Source organism: Moschus berezovskii, chromosome 3 (assembly GCF_049115385.1).
Source record: "Moschus berezovskii isolate FMDL1 chromosome 3, NW_MosBer_1.0, whole genome shotgun sequence".
Classification (NCBI taxonomy): Eukaryota; Metazoa; Chordata; class Mammalia; order Artiodactyla; family Moschidae; genus Moschus; species Moschus berezovskii.
The window spans coordinates 94,844,291-94,863,479 of record NC_142462.1 but is presented as its reverse complement, the minus strand read 5'-3'; the positions used below and the strand labels follow the sequence as shown (position 1 = coordinate 94,863,479).

Sequence of the window (19,189 nt, the reverse complement as noted above, 5' to 3'; positions counted from 1 at the left end):
AATGAATTCATAATATTCCCTCAAGATAAAAGCTAAAATATATAGAACTATTTTCAGTTATAATGGTACACAGTTATTATATTAACAGGGCTTCCCTGGTAGCTCAGTTGGTAAAGAATCCTCCTGCAATGAGGGAGACCTGGGTTTGATTCCTGGGTTGGGAAAATCCCCCGGAGGAGGGCATGTCAACCCACTCCAGTATTCTTGCCTGGAGAATCCCCATGGACAGAGGACCCTGGCGGGCTTCAGTCCATGGGGTCACAAAGAGTTGGATACAACTGAGCAACTAACTAAGCACAGCATATTATACTAACAACTTTATATGCATTATCTCATTTAATGCTTACAACAGCCTTTATAGATTGGTACAAATTGTATTCAGAAATTTTAGTTGCAGAAATTCGTGTGTAATCAGAGAAAATAAATTTTCCCTTAGATTACTTAGTTTTCAAATGGCAAATAGGATTTTTAATACAGGCCTTTTGATTCCAGGCCACAATTTCTTTCAAGCCTCTGAAATCCAGTAAACTTAACTTCCTTCCCTGCTCCCTTCTTCCCTCCCACAAAAATGTTTATTCATAATCTGCTCTCTACCATACACTGAGAACATTAATGTAACAAAGACTGCCTTGATACTCTATATAATCCACTGAAGGATAAACAGAAGTCAAGGCTGAGGAAAATTTCAAAACAAGAGTCAGAAAAGCAAAAATAGAAACAAATTGACCTTGAAACTAAGGCAACTTCTTTAGACAGTAAGTCTTTTGTAAATTTCATCATTGAGCAGGAAACAGCCTAGATTTGACAGGTTCAAAACCTGTAACCTAGGAATCTGCCACATTGAGCATATCTTGAATTCTTAGTAGTGAACTGGTACACTATACACTGGGTCACCCTGGAGGATCCTTGATTGGAACTAAGATGTATTCCCTTGAATGTTCACATGTTAACTCTAGGGTACTGTTTGCTGTAATGACATTAAATGCTGGTTGCTGCAACCCATTGAGAAATCTTCACAGTCATTAGTAGTGTCTCCATTGTGGGAAAAAGGCTCAGGTGGTACGAGCAGAATTCTTTACCGTAAAACTAATTTTAGTAAAGGTCAAATTCTCCAGGTCTGGGTGTAATTCATGAAATTCACAATGTGCCTGTCAACTTCCCTGACCATATGTATGAAAAAGATTCAGAATTACAGCAAAACAGAGAACTCTTTACAAACAGTCACTCAAGGCTAAATTGCTTTTTTACAATGGCTAACAGAAGTCAACCTATTAGCTAAGAGTTTATATTACTTGGTTTCCCTGATAGCTCAGTTAGTAAAGAATCTGCCGGCAATGCAGGAAATCTCAATTTGATTCCTGGGTTGGGAAGATACCCTGGAGAAGGGATAGGCTACCCACTCTAGTATTCTTGGGCTTCTCTCGTGGCTCCGCTGGTAAAGAATTTGCCTGCAATGCAGGAGACCTGGATTCGATCCCTGGGTTGGGAAGATTCCCTGGAGAAGGAAAAGGCTACCCACTCCAGTATTCTGGCCTGGAGAATTCCAAGGACCATATAGTCCATGGTGTCACAAACAGTCTGACACGACTGAGTGACTTTCACTTATGTTCCTTTTTCCATTTCATATAAATTTAAATAGAAACATCTTTGCAATAGATGGTGGCTAATGCTGTTTGTAATTATTAGGAATATGTGGATGAAGGTGAAGCATCTCACAGGAATAGACTCTAGTTAGTGTTATCTTTTGAAATGTTTGGTATGATTTTGAAGTATTAAGGTTTCAAGAAAACGTCAAACAATTATGTAAAAACCAGGAGTCAATATGGGAAGCTACAACTACTTTCAATTATTTTGTAATTCTTCTTTTGTAATTGTCTTTCTCAGTCAGTTATTAGCCATGTGGGAAAATAATCTATTTAATTTATAGTCTCTTTATAACCTTTGTCTAATTTTGATCCTCAATTTATATACCATACTTCGCTTATTGAAAAGTTGGTTGTTTCTGAAAATTAGTTAATCTTTAGAGAAGAAAACTTGTTGTTTTTAAAACTTTTAAGGCAAGTTCAAAGGAAGTTTCCAGAAATAATGTTATGCAGCTTCCTAAAGGGGTTGCTTTGAAGGGAAAGAACTTGTTTGGTATGTAAGCTCTGATAACGTTGATAAAATTTCTTCTATGATAGCATCGCATTGTAAAGCATTTAACAATAGGCAAATGAGACAAAAAAGCCCTTCATCTCCATTGGGATACACTTTTAATGCCGCTATAATGTTCCTTTCAGCTTAATTGATGTGACTTTAAAAAGAGTGTCTAAACCTCCTCAAGGGTCTCCATGTGAGTGTTTCTGTCCTACAAACAGGGGAACAGAGAGAACTGCTTGAGTGTAGGGTTTGATGAGGCTCTATAACCTCTGAAATTGGGATGACATCTCCTGGTCCCTTGGCCAGCACATGAGTGATGATACTTCTCTCATTTTGAGGATGTTTTCAGACATCTCAAGCTTAATACAACCAAAATATAATCAACTAGTCCTTCCCATTTTTCTCAATAAATATATTCAGTTTCTGAAGCCAGATATCTGGTATTACTCCCTTTTTCTAAACATACAACTCTGAATCATCAGCAATTTATCCACAAAATACAATCTCAAATCCAACAACTTCTTTCCTATTTTTAAGCTTCCTTCACATCATTCCAACAATTACCACCTCACCTCTTCTTTTCTACCTCCTTCCCACAAAGCAGTATTAACACAGCAGCAAAGGGATCCTTTTTACCAAGTAAATCTTAAATCTAAGCATGAGGTTCTCTTGCACTTATCCTTTCAATCACAGTTTATTTCACTTAGAATGAAATCCTGTCTTTGCCATGTCCTCAGTGGCTCTTAATGATTACTTCCCTTCTGTCCTTGTTTGTCTCTCCAGAATCATTTATGTTTCAATTGCCCTGATCCCTTCTGAGTACTTTGGACAAGCAAAACTTTTTCCTCATTCCTCTGAATATCTTCTTTGCAGTGGTTGTGTTGAGATTCCCACTGATCACATTAGCTGACATACCAACTTCGTAGAAACCCCATTGCTCAGCATATTATAGTATATTGTCCTAGGTCACCTTATATTTTGTGTATTTGTTTATTTTTCCCAGCACTAATTAGATTTTCTTTCTGTCTATTCCTGGATACTAAAAAGTCAACTCCATAAAGACAATAGTCATATAAGTTTATTTTACCATCATAGTACCAAAACGCAGAATCTGGAACATGAAAATACTCACATATTTGCTGAATGAGTATCATTGTTTCTCATCTATATTATTGCAAAGGGTAAATGCCTCCCTGAGCTTTATCAGGTGGTAAAGAATTTGCCTGCCAATGTAGGAGATACAAGAGACGCAGGTTCAAGCCCTGGGTCAGGAAGATCTACTGGAGTAGGAAATCACAACCCACTCCAATACTCTTTCCTGGGAAATTCATGGACAGAGGAGCCTGGCAGGCTACAATCCATGGGGTCATAAGGAGTCAGACACAACTGAGAGACTGAGCACAAACACAAATGCCCCCCCCCACTCTGGGTTATCGCTACTTTCCCACCTTCTTTCTGTTACCAGGTTTATCTTCCTAAAGCTGACTAGAGCATATTATCATTTTATTTCTTCCAAACTGTTTATGTTTCCCTTAACCTACTGAATAAAGTCAGAGGGAATCAGATGAGAATGACACTCAAAATCTTCCAAAATTACACAGGAATATCTCTGTTATGTCACAACTCTTCAACAATAATATTTATTGTGTTTCAGTCATGCTGATCTCTCGAACCGACTTGCTATCCAGTGTAAAACATCTCAGGTATTTCTCACCATTATTTCTGAAAATTTATTTACTTTAACTCAGTGAAAAATTCAACCTTCATGATTGATGTGGAACCAAATTCCCAAAAGTAAGAATTCCCTGAACTTGCAAGTCTATTGCAGTCATTTTAACATGTCATCCTGGAACATCAAGTAGCTTCAAAGCAAAGGATTCAGTTGAGAGAAGGAAATGGTCCTTTGGAAAAGGAGCGCGTGTAGTCTGATGCAACTTCAGATCATGCTATGAAGCTATGATTCTAGGAAACCTAGGCCTTGCAGAAGCAGTTATTTGCTACATTTTACTCTTTCCTATTTTCTACTACAATAGCAGAGCAGTTAAAAAGGTGATTTATATAGAACTAAATTCTGGTAACCACAGGCAGGATTTACAGGAGAAATGCTAAAGCAACAACAATAAACAACACTGAGAAGATTTTGGCTGTTGGGAAGAAACAGCAGCACTTTAGCATTCTGTCACTCTGAGGTGCAGTTGCCCCTTATCAGATAAGGATGCATCCAGGAAAGCGACACGTGTCAGCCTCCAGGAAGACAATGGGCATACTGCTTTGAAAGGGAGAGTATTTCTCCTTTAGACAATAAAACATTCATTGGCCTTCTTCACTATTATTATTTCCCCCGGGCTAGCCTAGCAAACAGTTTCTACAAGAGAATATCTTGACCATTAGAATAATTAGACCACTGGCCCTCAGAAATGGTGCCCCTCTCAGTGGGGTTTACAAACTGATCTGCCAATCCAAATTCTGTTTATAAATTATCCTGGAGTCAGATTTCAGTAAAGGACTTCAATGGTAAGGCCACTTTCTGTCACTGATGACTTGGCCAAGTCATCCTTCTTTTCTGGATTCCTGAAGCAATAGCAGAGTATAACAAACATGTCTATGAAGCATTATGGAGTAGTTGGGAAAACATGAGCTAGGGTCAGGGTTATAAATCCTCATGTGGCTATTGTAGATATCTAGTTGGGTTAATTTGATTTAAAAGATCATTCAGGTTTTCAGGGACTTCATTTCTTCATCTGCCCATGAAGGCTTATTAAAATGATTTGACTTATCTCTTCTTACTGTGAATTCTATAATAAACTCTATGATAAATGCAGTTAAATTGTTAGTGTACATTGTTTGAAAAGGAAAGGTCAAGGTATAACATAGTATGCTTAGTATTGTACTTATTAAACTTTTCCACCACATTTTTCTCATAGGCAGAAAATGGTAAATATCTCCCTCTGGAAGTTTCTTTGAAGTATCTTGTTTTATGTTTAAAACTATGCCAATGTTTTTTAAAACATTTTCTCCATAAGGTATTCTTGTGCATTTTAGTACAAAGTGCTGAATATAATTACTTAACGTTAGAAAAAATCAATACACTGAAAACATTTTTACCATACTTATCCTGTGATGTTGACTATCTCCTGGCACACATTAGCTTACTAAATGAAGTTTTAATCCAATGTTCATCACATTTTAATTGAGTTTAGCTGGGGAACATATAAATATAAGTGGGAAAGAATATGTGTGTATGGGGAAAGGATATTGGGAGGCAAAATCTGGAAGAGTTCTGGCAAAGGAATTGAATGAAACAGCAGAGTCTACAACTGCAAATAAAACTAGATGAGGTGGATTTTTACTTCTATAGACTTTATTATAGATGAAAGGGCCCTGAGGTTCAAATCAAGCAAATCTAAAAATGAGTCTCCATCGGAACAGTTTGTGCCAGCTGTTTGAGGCACTTAGCTTTGAGTACAATCTTTAAAACAATTACTCCAACAAAGGTTAAAATGCTTTATTAGAGATTTGTTTACCTAAAAAGCATGTTATATACAAATAAATTTTAGACTCCAGCGTTCATTGGAAGGACTGATGCTAAAGCTGAAACTCCAATACTTTGGCCACCTCATGCGACGAGTTGACTCACTGGAAAAGACTCTGATGCTGGGAAGGATTGGGGGCTGGAGGAGAAGGGGATGACAGAGAATGAGATGGCTGGATGGCATCACCGACTCGATGGACATGAGTTTGAGTGAACTCTGGGAGTTGGTGATGGACAGGGAGGCCTGGCGTGCTGTGATTCATGGGGTCACGAAGAGTCGGACATGACTGAGTGACTCAACTGAACTGAACAACAGGAGTATACATAATTTAAATGTGCTGGGATATGAAATATGGAATTCAACTTTGGTTAGTATCTTTGTAGTGAATTAGGAGCTGCCTTTTAGGAATTTTAACAATCAAGAAGATATAGAAATGGCTGTAATTCTACTCCTGAAAATGACAAAACATCTCATAAGTAAAATGAAGTAACTGCCTCCCTAGCCAGAATCTCCCCTCCTACATCATGGTATAATGTATGGAGCAATTCAAGAAAAAAGAATTTGTTCATTATGGAGGGAAAATAAAAAGCAAAAAATGCTAAATCATGACCGTCTTTAATTATGTAAATGGTTGCAAGTTTCCTTTCTTGAGGTTTTCATTTTCCGGGTACCTGCAAGTATGGAGTAGACCAATTGACCTTTGGTGGTAATGTGGTGTGCTATTTTTTTTTTTTTTTGAATCACTGCTTAATAGCTCATATATGTCCCCCAAATCCAGATTATGGACTCCCAAAAGGAACTGAAAATTAAGGTAAACATTCAGTCTTCTACTATACAAAGAACTGAATTTCCTCTCAATTTCTATGGCTCTCTTTGTGCTTTTCCTGGACTCATATGCATACTATTCTGTAAAGAACAGTTTGTTTGAAATTTCATTTATTTTACAATTTGAATTTATGAAATGATTTGTGAAACAAGGTCTGAGAATAACATGCAACCCTCTTCCAATTTATCAGTGGAAATTCAATTTTAACATCTGTCTTCAAATGCCTAAAGAAGTAACGGAATGAGACATATGTGATTACAGCGTTCATGAGTTTATCAAGTTTCTGCGAGATTAAACAGTTACAAAGGCTAGTACACAAAACTCATTACACACCCGATAAGAAGGGGCTCATTCTTTCCGGAACTAACCTCCATGATTGAAATGCATGTTTCTTAGGACTTACAGTTTACTCAGTGAGTCATGAAGACCTGGGATCTTAATGTGTGCATGGAATAACAGTATTCAATGCAACAGTCAAAAAGGGGTAAAATTTAATTATTTGAGGACTAGTATGAAAGACTTTGCAAAGTAAATATGCATGTCTCACATACAACACAGTAAAACAGACAGGGCTGTTTTATTTTTCTACATATTCTTTCATAATTCAGTACCTTAGCAGCACATCTTATGTATTTCCTTCACCGCTGAATGACTCTTAATTACTTTATTTAATGGGAAACACTAGTGTACACAAAATGAGTGTAGTGAGGAGACAGGGTGATGGAACTAAAGTGTAAATTACCTCTTCATTTCATGAACTGTAAGTTTAAGTGTTTGGGCAGAGGGGATTTGAAAAATGAATTGCGGTGTTTGGTTCTGATATAGTTGCTTGTTTAAATTCAGCCTGAGTTGTTTATCACTTCTTTATATCCTAATTCAGGGACAAATTAGCAATGGCACAACAGCTCTCCATCTGCTCATTAGTAGGCAACAATTCACAAAAGACATATCTTGTGTACAGAGAGCTCTCGGCTAAATGTTCTATAGGGGGGATTGGGAAAGCTTTAAGAACCGACTTGCAGCATTCATTTTGGATCAGGCGCATTTCAGTGTTTGGAGAACCCAGATTGGTTGTATGCTGTCTTTTTGGTAAAAGAAAATTCAACAGAGCTGTTAGTACACAGCCCCACCTATGTGGTTTACGTACCATGGACCAGGACTTCCCTGGTGGTCCAGTAGTTAAGACATCACCTTCCAAAGCAGGGGGTGTGGGTTCCATTACTGCTTGGGAAGCTAAGATCCCATATGCCTTGTGGCCAAAAAAAAAAAAAACAACACGTAAAACAGAAACAATATTGTAACAAATTCAACAAAGAATTTAAATATGGTCTGCATAAAAAATATTTTAAAAGAGGAAAAAAAAAACCAGTATGGGCCAAAGATTTCTTCCTATGAAATATCCTATTATGTTAGTGGTTTTCTCAAGCAAGCGTAGGTAAGAGCCCTGTGATGAGTCCAGGGTTTTGTAACCTGTGGGGATGTTTTAAATATCATTAAGAGGAAGTCTTACAAGGTCATCTTATCAGGTGACTCATCTTGGAACAAAGTCCGTTTTTCATTGTACTGTGGAGAAGAGAAAATTAATTTTTTTTTAATTCTCTCTCTCAGGTTTTAATCTCTGCAACTTTATTCATCTGTTCCTTTCTAATCTGAACAATTCAATGATGGTCTTCTAGACACAGACGGGAGTTCTGAAAACAATTCTCCCCACTGCCTTTCACCCTAACTCTAACCAAATAAATATCCCAAACCCATTCACATCCTCTTGGTAAAAACTCATTTCAATGCTAACTGACATCTCCTGAAAATATACGGTGAAGTGACATGACGTGAAGTCGCTCAGTCATGTCCGACTCCTTGAGACCCCGTGAACTATAGCCCACCAGGCTCCTCCATCCATGGGATTCTCCAGGGAAGAATTCTTGAATGGGTTGCCATTTCCTTCTCCAGGGGATCTTCCCGATCCAGGGATCGAAGCCGGGTCTCCCACATTGCAGGCAGACTCTTTAACCTCTGAGCCACCAGGGAAGCACCAAGTTACAAACCTTCCATGACTGGGCCAGAGGAGGTCTATGAACTGATGCAAATGGCTTGAAAGGTCATGGTCAACCACCCCTGTTTTCTTTAAGATTCTGTATCTTAACATGAAGTTCTGAATTGATAAAACCTCTTTGTAGCCTCATGTTGTAGAAATGCACAGAGAGGTACAATGGCAAATTATGTGTATAATCATGAAACATCCTCTGAAAACTGTTTGAAATTTATTAAGTAATAAAGCACATGTGTGCGTGATTAGTTGGTCAGGCATTTTCGACTCTGCAACCCCATGGACTGTAGCCTCCTCTGTCCATGGGATTCTCCAGGCAAGGATACTGGAGTGGGTCGCCATTACCTCCTCCAGGGGATCTTTCTGACCCATGGGGGAAACCACATCTCTTGCATCTCCTGCATTCGCAGGCAGATTCTTTACCATTGCATCGCCTGGGAAACCAACAAAGCATAGCGGAGCCCAGATATTCATTATCAGAGCAATCTTGTCTCCCACTGGCTTTCATTTAATGGCGCCTTTCTCTACTTCCAGGTGGCTGCAGGACCTTATCTTCCCTTAAGGATAGAACTGGGCTTCCCTGGTGGCTCAGTGGTAATGAATCCACCTGCCATGCAGGAGATGAGGTTCAATCTCTGGATCGAGAAGAGCCCTGGAGAAAGAAATGACAACACATTCCATTATTCTTGCCATGGAAAATCCCATGGACAGAGGAGTCTGGAGGGCTACCATCCATGGAGTCACAGAGAGTAGGACATAACTTAGCAATGAAACAATGATAGAACTGAAACTCAAACTAAAGCATACAAATCTTGTGTGATTTCTTTAGGGTAGCAAGATGGGGGGTTTTCAGAAACTGATATTGGAAGCAGCTTTTGAAAGGTGGGAGCTTAGAGTTCTAAGAACAATTGCTGAGTCAGTGAAAAGGATAAAAGGGCAAGCTGGTTCACAGTCCTGAAAATACACATGTATCTACATAAAAAAGCAATAGAAACAAGATGAGCAGATGAAGAGCATCCTATTATGTTCCCCTTTAGTATGAAGACATATTATTTTTTTAAAAAGAGAGAAACAGCTTCCTTAAAAATGATATAACCACAGAATGACTATGCAAAGTCTGAAAGTAATTAGTTTCTTCATGAAGAGTGACTGCATAGTGGTACAGCTGTCCTGGGTTTATTTCTGGGCAGGTTATTGTTTGATTCCTCCAGGGCCCTGCCTTTCAAGTACAGTCCTCAGAGCAGCAGGAGAGGCAGCTCTGGACACTTGGTAGGAAATTCGAAATCTTGGGTCCCCCTTCGCCGTAACTCAGACTCTGCATTTTATCAATATCCCCAGGGATTCACATGCATATTAGAATGAAACAACCACTAGTCCAGGAAATTCATTTCTCTTGCTTTTGGGGATGGAGGTTGTTAAACCCAGCTGCCCTGCATAAAACACCTGGTTCTAGTGCTGTGTTATTTTCAGTTTCTGAGGAGAGATCTGGCTTCTTATTCTTGAAATGTTTCAAAGATGCTTCCATAATTCTCAGGGAGACCAAGAAGTATAGCTGATTCAGTTAAGAGGAGTTATCAAAACCTGCTTCATACTTTCATTATCTTTTCTGTAATACAGTTGGACATCTTCAGCAGTTTGGTCACACATTCCATTGAGTATCTGGGGTTATGTATTAAGTAAGTATGATCACATATCTGTGTGTGCTCAGTTGCTCGGTCATGTCTGACTCTTCAGTCTACTAGACTGTAGACTGCCAGGCTCCTCTGTCCATGGGGATTATGCAGGCAAGCATACTGGAGTGGATTGCCATTTTCTTCTCCAGGGGATCTTCCTGACCCAGCAATCGAATCCACATCTCCTGTGTCTCCTGTATTGGTAGGCGGATTCTTTACCACTGAGCCACCTGAAACCCAGGCACTCAAATAGCTGTGTGTTATTTGTGGGATAATTACTATACTCTTTCCAAATTGTTGCAAAACAGCACTGTATATTTAAGCATTCAGCATTTCTATGAGTAGAATGTGAACTTAAGTCCAAGGTAGAATGTTTTTATATTGTTCTTCATTCATAGTCAAAAGGAAGAGGCAGTTCTAGGAGCATGTGACCTGTGCCATCAAACAGGGTCCTGGAATTAGAACAGCCCTACCCACTCCAGTATTTTTGCCTGAAAATCGCATGGGCAGAGGAGCCTGGTGGGCTACAGTCTATGTGGTCGTTAAGAACTGGACATAGCGACTAAATCACCACCACCACCACACTTGTTTTAAAGTTCAGGTAAATGTCTTGAAATTCAAAAATAATCTCTATACAAGAGGCTTGGCATTTTTATTTTGAAAATTATGTAGCTGGACCTGTATGGAAGAGATCTAGTGGTAAGGAGATCCCTTAAACTTTAATCAGAAGTCCTGGCTTTAACTTTTCCCATTGTAAACACAACAGATTGGAGAAGTCTTCAGAAATGACTTGTGCTACAAAATCCTCAGTGACTTTATGCTTCAAAACTTCACAAAACTCAAACTCAATTTTTCTTTTTACACAGCAATTATAGAAAAATAGTGGGTGACATCCAGATATCCATACTGCCGGTATACAATATAGGCATTAGTCTTCCCCAGTGTTGATTTGACCACATCAGTGCATCAGATTCTGGCAAAGTCTCAGTAAATCTGAATGCCAAGAAATATTTAGTAAGTTCCCAAAGCTACTCCAAATCGTGTGCACAGTTATGTCAGGGTTGACCGAGTGCTGTTCAACCCTCTGCTTCTCATCAGTGAAAGTGAAAAATGTTGGCTAGCAATTTCAGTCAATCTAATATGCTCTAAAACATCATGAGGGAAATGGAAGCTTTATTATAGAATCTGTTTCCCTCAACTTAATATTCTATGGATGTTATCAAAGTCCTTAAGACAGTGATTCAGTAGCTTTTGTACTACTGCAGTCTTAACTGAGTAAGAAAAATATTCAGAATATTATGAATCACTCTGCATGACCAGCATAGTGTTTTGAGATGATTAAAACCTGCTGAAAACCAAGGTCATACCTTAGCCTACATAGGGAAATTTTCAATAAAGAGTAAAATTTTCTTTGTGTAATAGACAACTAGTCTGTGTACAGGTAACTTGTCAGAGGGCGCACTATATAATTAGTCAGTTACTTGTTTTGTTGTTTTTACAAAGGAATTTAATTGTGAAAGCTGACCAGGCCTTTGGAAGTCTTCAATATTGAAGGTATCAGCAACTAGCTCAAACAGCAAAGAAACTTTTCAGCTTAGGCATTTGGAGGAGTTGCTGGCCATACTTGACATTAACTGTTAAAAGACTACTAGTCTTCCTGATGATGTAGCTGATTGAATAAACTACTGGAAACCATCTAACACTGAAGGGCTGGGAGTAAAGAATAGAAAATTGCTGGAAGCCCAACCAGCAGAAGTAAAATGACAGAATAAAATTTAAAAAGGGACTTTGAAGACTATACTGGAGCTCAGTTTTGGACTCTGGCAAACAAAAGATGATCGGCAAATAATCTATTGTGCTGGGATCAGACGTACCATAAATTAGGCTGGAAAAACTAGAAGTGTCCTGTGAATAGAAAATGTGGCAACACCATTAAAAACCTTTCCATATACTTACAAATGGAAGGAATGCCTGGATAATGTTATTTGTATGTGGTTGAAACTGCATTACTTTGGCCACCTCATGCGACGAGTTGACTCACTGGAAAAGACTCTGATGCTGGGAGGGATTGGGGTGGGAAGAGAAGGGGACGACAGAGAATGAGATGACTGGATGGCATCACCGACTCTGTGGACATGAGTTTGAGTGAACTCCGGGAGTTGGTGATGGACAGGGAGGCCTGGCGTGCTGTGATTCATGGGGTTGTGGAGAGTCGGACACGACTGAGCGACTGAACTGAATTGATCCTGTTTCTGGGACTTTTAGTTGTGATTATACGTGTAATGAAAGATTACTGGTTCTGAGAACCTTTGTAAAGCAAACATCTAAAACAAGTTAGTTATAAAATAATAAGGAAGCTGGTGTCTCCATCCCCTCTTTATCTTGCATTCTATGCTATTTTTGATTTTTTTTTTACAATTTTCCATCTTTTTATACTGCTTTTATCTTGATTCTAAATTATATTTGATCATAGTGTATACTTCAGTTAAATTTCTCAATTATTACAGATGTATAAATATAAGTTTTCTGGAGTATAGATCTAATCATGTAATCTTTAATAGCACTATGCTTCCTACAGAAAAAAGAATCTACATTCTTTAGACTGATTAAATGCACTGCTTAGTTAATCTAGGCTTAATCTTTCTTTAACCTTAATTGTCACTACTTTCTTTCAGTCTCTAAGCAACACTCAAGCAGACCTGCTTCCGTTTTCCTGGCTGGGACTAGTGTTTTCTTAAAGTCCATGCCATTGTTTCTACTGCTTCCTTTGTCTGAAATCATCTTCCCCCATCTTGCACATTTCACCTCTACTCACACACTGTCCAAAACAAGCAGCACAGCCTCTGCGGAACCACTCCTATTTATTCTCCAAGGTGACAGCAGTATCTTTTCACCCTTATTTTAAATCCCATTACCTGTATCCCTTTAAAAAATTTATCATGTTTGACTTATATTTTAGTTACACACATCTTATTTATCACATTGGGAATAATCTTGTATACACTAAACAGTCTATCACAGTGCTATAAGCATAGAATTTACTGAATAAATAATGAAAGAATGAATATAATGGATGAATGTTTACCTGGGATAAAGGGACTAACAGAGATAAGTAATAACATGGTTTATGAGAGCGTAGATAGAACCAGAAAGTAAAATTGACAGTCTGTAGGTGTCTTATTCTACAGATATTTTAAATGGAATACTCAGAAATATTCAATGCTATCCTTAAGATTACATTAATGTCTCAATAAAACTGGAAGAAAAAACTTTTCTGAATAGATTGCATTAATGGAGTGATGGAAGTGGGAATGATAAGGTAGAACCTCTGAAAACCTCACCTTCATAAGAACAATGACCATGCTGACAAAAGTTGTCAAAATAGACTTTTACAAAAGTCTGGAAAATAACCAAAGGCTTGTAACAATCTAGAAAGCATTTATTCTAAGAAAAGAATGGCTGGATCTCCATAGGTGAGCTTTACATGTTTTAAATTCACATAGTTCCAGTCTGTTCTTCCCAGCTTCATAGGAGTCTTTAAAACCATTAGTCCTATAATTACAGTGAAAGCAAGCAGTTTGACAAGAATGCATGGTTAGTTTCACATTTGAATATTAATCATGGTAATACAAAATATCAATAACTAAGGGAGCAGAACACATGATTGTCTCAACAGAGGAGGAAAACTATGTGACGAAATCCAACACTCTTTCATGATAAAAATATGCCTCAAACTAGGAACAGAAGGGGAACTTGTTCAACCTAATAATGAGGATCTATGAAAAATCTACAGCTAACGTTGTCTTTAATGGTGAAATACTGAATGCTTTTCCACAAGATCAAGAAAAAGACATTTTACTGGAGTTTATAATCAGGACAATTAGATAAGAAAAAAAAAAAAAGGTATCTAAACTAGAAAGGAAGAAGTAAATCTATCTCTGTTTGCAGATGCCATGATCATGTATACAGAAAACCCTAAGGAATATACACAGGCATGCATACATAGACACACACATAAACAAAGAGCCAAAAAATGAGTTCTGATGACTGAAGGAAATAAAATTAATTATATGTGAAAAGTGAAGTGAAAGTCACTTTTTATATGTGAAAGTCAATTGTATTTCTATACACTAGCAATAAACAAACCAAAAACAAAATTAGGAAAACAATTTCATTTATAAGAGGTTTCAAAAAGAATAAAGTATTTAAAGAATAGAGCTAACAAAAGAAGCATAAGACTTATACACTGAAAATTCTAAAACATCATAGAAAGAAATTAAACACCTAGTGAATGGAAAGACATCCTGTGTTTTCATGGCTAAAATAGCAAAATTATCCAAATTAATCTACAGATTCAACACAATCCCTATCAGAATCCCAACAGGCTGCTTTGTAGAAACTGACAGTCTGTCCTAAGATTCATACAGAAATGCAAGAGACCTAAGATAATCAAAACAGTCTTGAAAATGAAGAACAAATTGTAAGACTCACACTTTCTGATTTTAAAGCTTACTACAAATCTACAGTTATCAAGACAGTGAGCTACAGGCATAAAGATAGATAGATGCAGATCAATGGAACAGAATTAAAAGTCCAGAAATAAACTCTCACATTTATAGTCAATTGATTTTTCCACAAGAATGCCATGTCAATTCAACTGGAAAATTATGATCTCTTCAGTAAGTAGCGGGATGGCTGTATATCCACGTGCAGATGAAGAATGAAGCTGGATTTCTATGCTCATATAAAAAAATTAATGTGGATTAAATATCTAAATAGATGAGTTAAAACAGTACAACTCACTGAAGAAAATATAGGAGAAAATCTTCATAATATTTGATCAAGCAATGGTTTCTCAGATATAACACCAAAATCATAGACAACAAAAGAAAAAAATAGATAAATTGGATTCACCAAAATTAAAAATTTTGCACTTCAAAAGACCCTATCAAGGAAGTGAAAAGAGAAAAGAGAGTCCATGGAATGGAAGAAAATATTTGAAAATCATATATCTGATAAGGAACTTATATATAAAATATGTAAATAATGCTCACAATGCAGTAACGTAAAGACAAAAAAAACTCAATTAAAAATAGGCAAAGGATATGAATAGTCATTTTTCCAAAGAAAATATACAAATGGCCAATAAGAACAGGAAAAGATGCTTAACATCATTAACCATAAAGAAAATTAAAATCAACATCACTTCACAGCCAGTATGATGGCTCTAAAAAATGATAAATAATGTGTTGTTGGAGTTTGTGGAATTGGAACCCTTATACTTACTGGTAGAAATGTAAAATGTTGCAGAAAGTTTGAAAAACACTTTGGCAGTCTCTCTAAATTTTGACATTGAGTTACTATATGATACATCAATTCCACTCTTAATTATATACCCAGGAGAACAGAAAAGATACGCCCACAGAAAATCCTGTATATAAATGTTAATACTAGAATTAATCATAAAATCCAAAAAGTGGAAACAAGCCAAATGTCTCTCAATTGATGAATGGATAAACAAAATGTGGTATAACCACATAATGAAATATTATTCAGCCATAAAACTGAATGATGTACCAATATAGGCTGCAACATGGATAAATCTTGAAAACATTACATTAGGTGACAGATACTAGATACAAAAGGCCACATATGGTATGACTCCATTTACATGAAATATCCAGAAGAGGCAAACTCATAGGGACAAAATAAAACAGAGTAGTAGTGGTTGGCAGGGATTTGAGAGAGGGCCTTAGTGACGATTAATGGGTATAGTTTCCTTTGGGATGAAAAAGATGTTCTGGAATTAGATGATGGTTGTGCAACTGTTTCAGCCATTGACAACTGCCACTCGGAGGCCAAAGTTGCCCTGCTGAAGACCACGGATGTACATCTATATGTATCGATGTGGAGAGATCAATGATTGTAATAATAAAATACGGAACCAAAATTTGCATTGATGCCATTTCAAAAATTGCCTGAAATTCAGGAGAGGAGTAAATTTCAAATGGATAGAGTAGGAATAATCTGCAAAATAATTTTCTTATATGTATGATAAGTAATAATGTTCTACCTATGTCAAAGGTATGCTGGAATGATTAAGAGGTCACATTTATCAATGTTATTCTTGTTAGATGAAAAATGATGCACCATAAAGGATATTCTGTTACATTCTGTACTTAATACAGTACTGAAAAGTATGCAGTCTGTTTTCCACAATAATTAAAGCATAATTATATAAATAAAAATAAATCAAACTTTTACATATTCCAGACAAGAGAATGCAGGAAGCACCTGCTTCTACTTTAATTGCCAGGGAGAACACTGAATCTAAATTGGATCCTCTGAAAGAAGAGATTACCACCTTAGTTTAAAAATACCAAAGTAAAAAGACAGAAAATGTAAACCATCCTTGTCAAGGCTCACTTAAAAAGAATAGCAGCAATCACTAACAGAGTAATAGTACATAATACTTACAGAATAATAGTAATTGTTTAGATTTTCCGTCCGTTCCGTTGCGTCCGACTCTATGCGACCCCGTGGACTGTAGCCTACTAGGCTTCTCCGTCCATGGGATTATCCAGGCAAGAATACTGGAGTAGGTTACCGTTTCCTTCTCCAGGGGATCTTCCCAACCCAGGGATCGAACCCGGGTCTTCCGCATTAGAGGCTGACGCTTTAACCTCTGAGCCACCAGGGAAGCCCTTGTTTACATTTTAGAATTCATCAAATGCATCAGGTCTTACACTGCCCATTTTTAAATTGCATGCGGATGCTGATTGCAGCCATGAAATTAAAAGACACTTACTCCTTGGAAGGAAAGTTATGACCAACGTAGATAGCATATTAAAAAGCAGAGACATCACTTTGCCAACAAAGGTCCATCCAGTCAAGGCTATGGTTTTTCCTGTGGTCATGTATGGATGTGAGAGTTGGACTGTGAAGAAAGCTGAGTGCCGAAGAATTGATGCTTTTGAACTATGGTGCTGGAGAAGACTCTTGAGAGTCCCTTGGACTGCAAGGAGATCCAACCAGTCCATTCTATAGGAGATCATTCCTGGGTGTTCATTGGAAGGACTGATGTTGAGGCTGAAACTCCAATACTTTGGCCACCTCATGCGATGAGTTGACTCACTGGAAAAGAGTCTGATGCTGGGAGGGATTGGGGGTGGGAGGAGAAGGGGATGACAGAGAATGAGATGGCTGGATGGCATCACCGACTCGATGGACGTGAGTTTGAGTGAGCTCCGGGAGTTGGTGATGGACAGGGATGCCTGGCCTGCTGTAATTCATGGGGTCGCAAAGAGTCGGACATGACTGAGTGACTGAACTGAACATGATCCTATTAGGTATGATTCAAGGGATCACTCCCATTTTATAGCTATGGAAACTGAGGTTTATTAAGATTCAGGACAAATGGGTAAAAAAATGATAAGATGGGGTCCTGAATTCAGGCTTACTTAATTACAAAGCCCATATAATATACCACCTTCCACTAATTTTTTAAAAAAGTTCTTAAATCTTATTTCTTATTACAGGCAGGTGAATCTGCAACTCGAACTTTGTCTCCAGAGATAAAATTCACTATGATGAACATTTTGCAAATAAGTTTTCACAGGACAAGGAACAAAGAAACTTTGAACACTGGGATTTGTGGTGGGTCTGGAGAAGGTCAGGATATGATGTCGCTCTACCCAAAAAAGATAGGAGGTGAAAGTCACAGAGGGTTCATAGGTGTGGGGTCATGAGTGGACCTATGCTTGTCTCACTAATGACCACCTGCTCTTTCTATAGTATTGTGCCACTTACCACAATCCTGTAAAACAGATAACATATATCAAATGCAGGACTGGACACCAGCCCAAAACCTTATTGTGTACTCAGAGTATGTTAATGAACTCAGAATCACATTCACCTTCAGAAAAGAAACCTGATTCCTGGGAATCGTCTGGTCTGGGGTTTGACACATGAGCAGTCCACTTGGATATTTGAGAAGCTGTTCTTAGAAGGAACACTCAGGACTTTCCTCGTGGTCCAGTGTTTAAGATTCTGTTTTCCAATGAAGGGGGTGCGGGTTTGATCCCTGGTTGGGGAACTAAGGTCCCATATGCCATAGGATGTGGCCAAAGAATTTTTAAGAAGGGACACGTATCATAGGCTCCTTCTGAGTGGAGGAGCTATAAATGGTGTTTCCACATTTGCTATTATATTTGAACTTCATATGAATCCATTAAATAGTAATCCATACTCTATTTTGCTCTAATTTTACAAATGAAGAGATGGTGATTCAAAGAATTCACAAAAAATCAAGCAGGTCACATGTCAATGAGTGGGAAAGTGTAGGTCTTCTAGTTCTATTGTAGGGAATGTTCTCTCTATTACATCAAACTTATATGTAGATGACATAATTTTTTCCAGGAATTGTTTTGCTCTATTAAATACTTCTTTGAGGTTAATAATAATTGAATGCCTCACATAATTTGTGTTGAGTTTCTGCTCATCTTTCTCTCAGGGGTAGAAGGGAGCATTTTAATAGCTTTCTGGAGTAATACTTGCACAAACTGTTTAAGAATCTGAGCCTTTATTTTGATCTGCTCTACTTTATTTCAAGAATTCCTCTGAACTGTTTCCATAGAAACAACTGGAGAAGAAAATGATGAGCTATGTAACATTCTCATGGATGTCTTTCTGAATTTTGGACATTCATTCCTCAGAAGATTTGAGAAGGTTGTTTTTTGGGGCAGGACAAATTTCTAAAGGGGATTCTCCTCACATATCCCCTGAGAGTTGTAGGTTTGAAATTCATAATCTATCACATAATAAAAGAGTTCAAAGACTGGAAAAGAATTCAAGTTCCATTACTGCAGCTTAAGAGGGGCACCCTCCTCTATGTTACCTGCATCAATTCTTTTCTCTGCTCAGCATTTCCATAACTTCCTAATGTTGAGGTTGGGTCATGGGGTCTGGGCAT

General features: G+C 37.7%; 1 protein-coding gene across 1 annotated transcript in view; it reads right to left on the bottom strand.

The window, feature by feature from the left end:
* KCND2 (potassium voltage-gated channel subfamily D member 2) overlaps positions 1-19,189 on the bottom strand; it is a 572,219-nt gene that overhangs the window by 152,157 nt on the left and 400,873 nt on the right. The gene's annotated exons all lie outside the window — the stretch shown is intronic.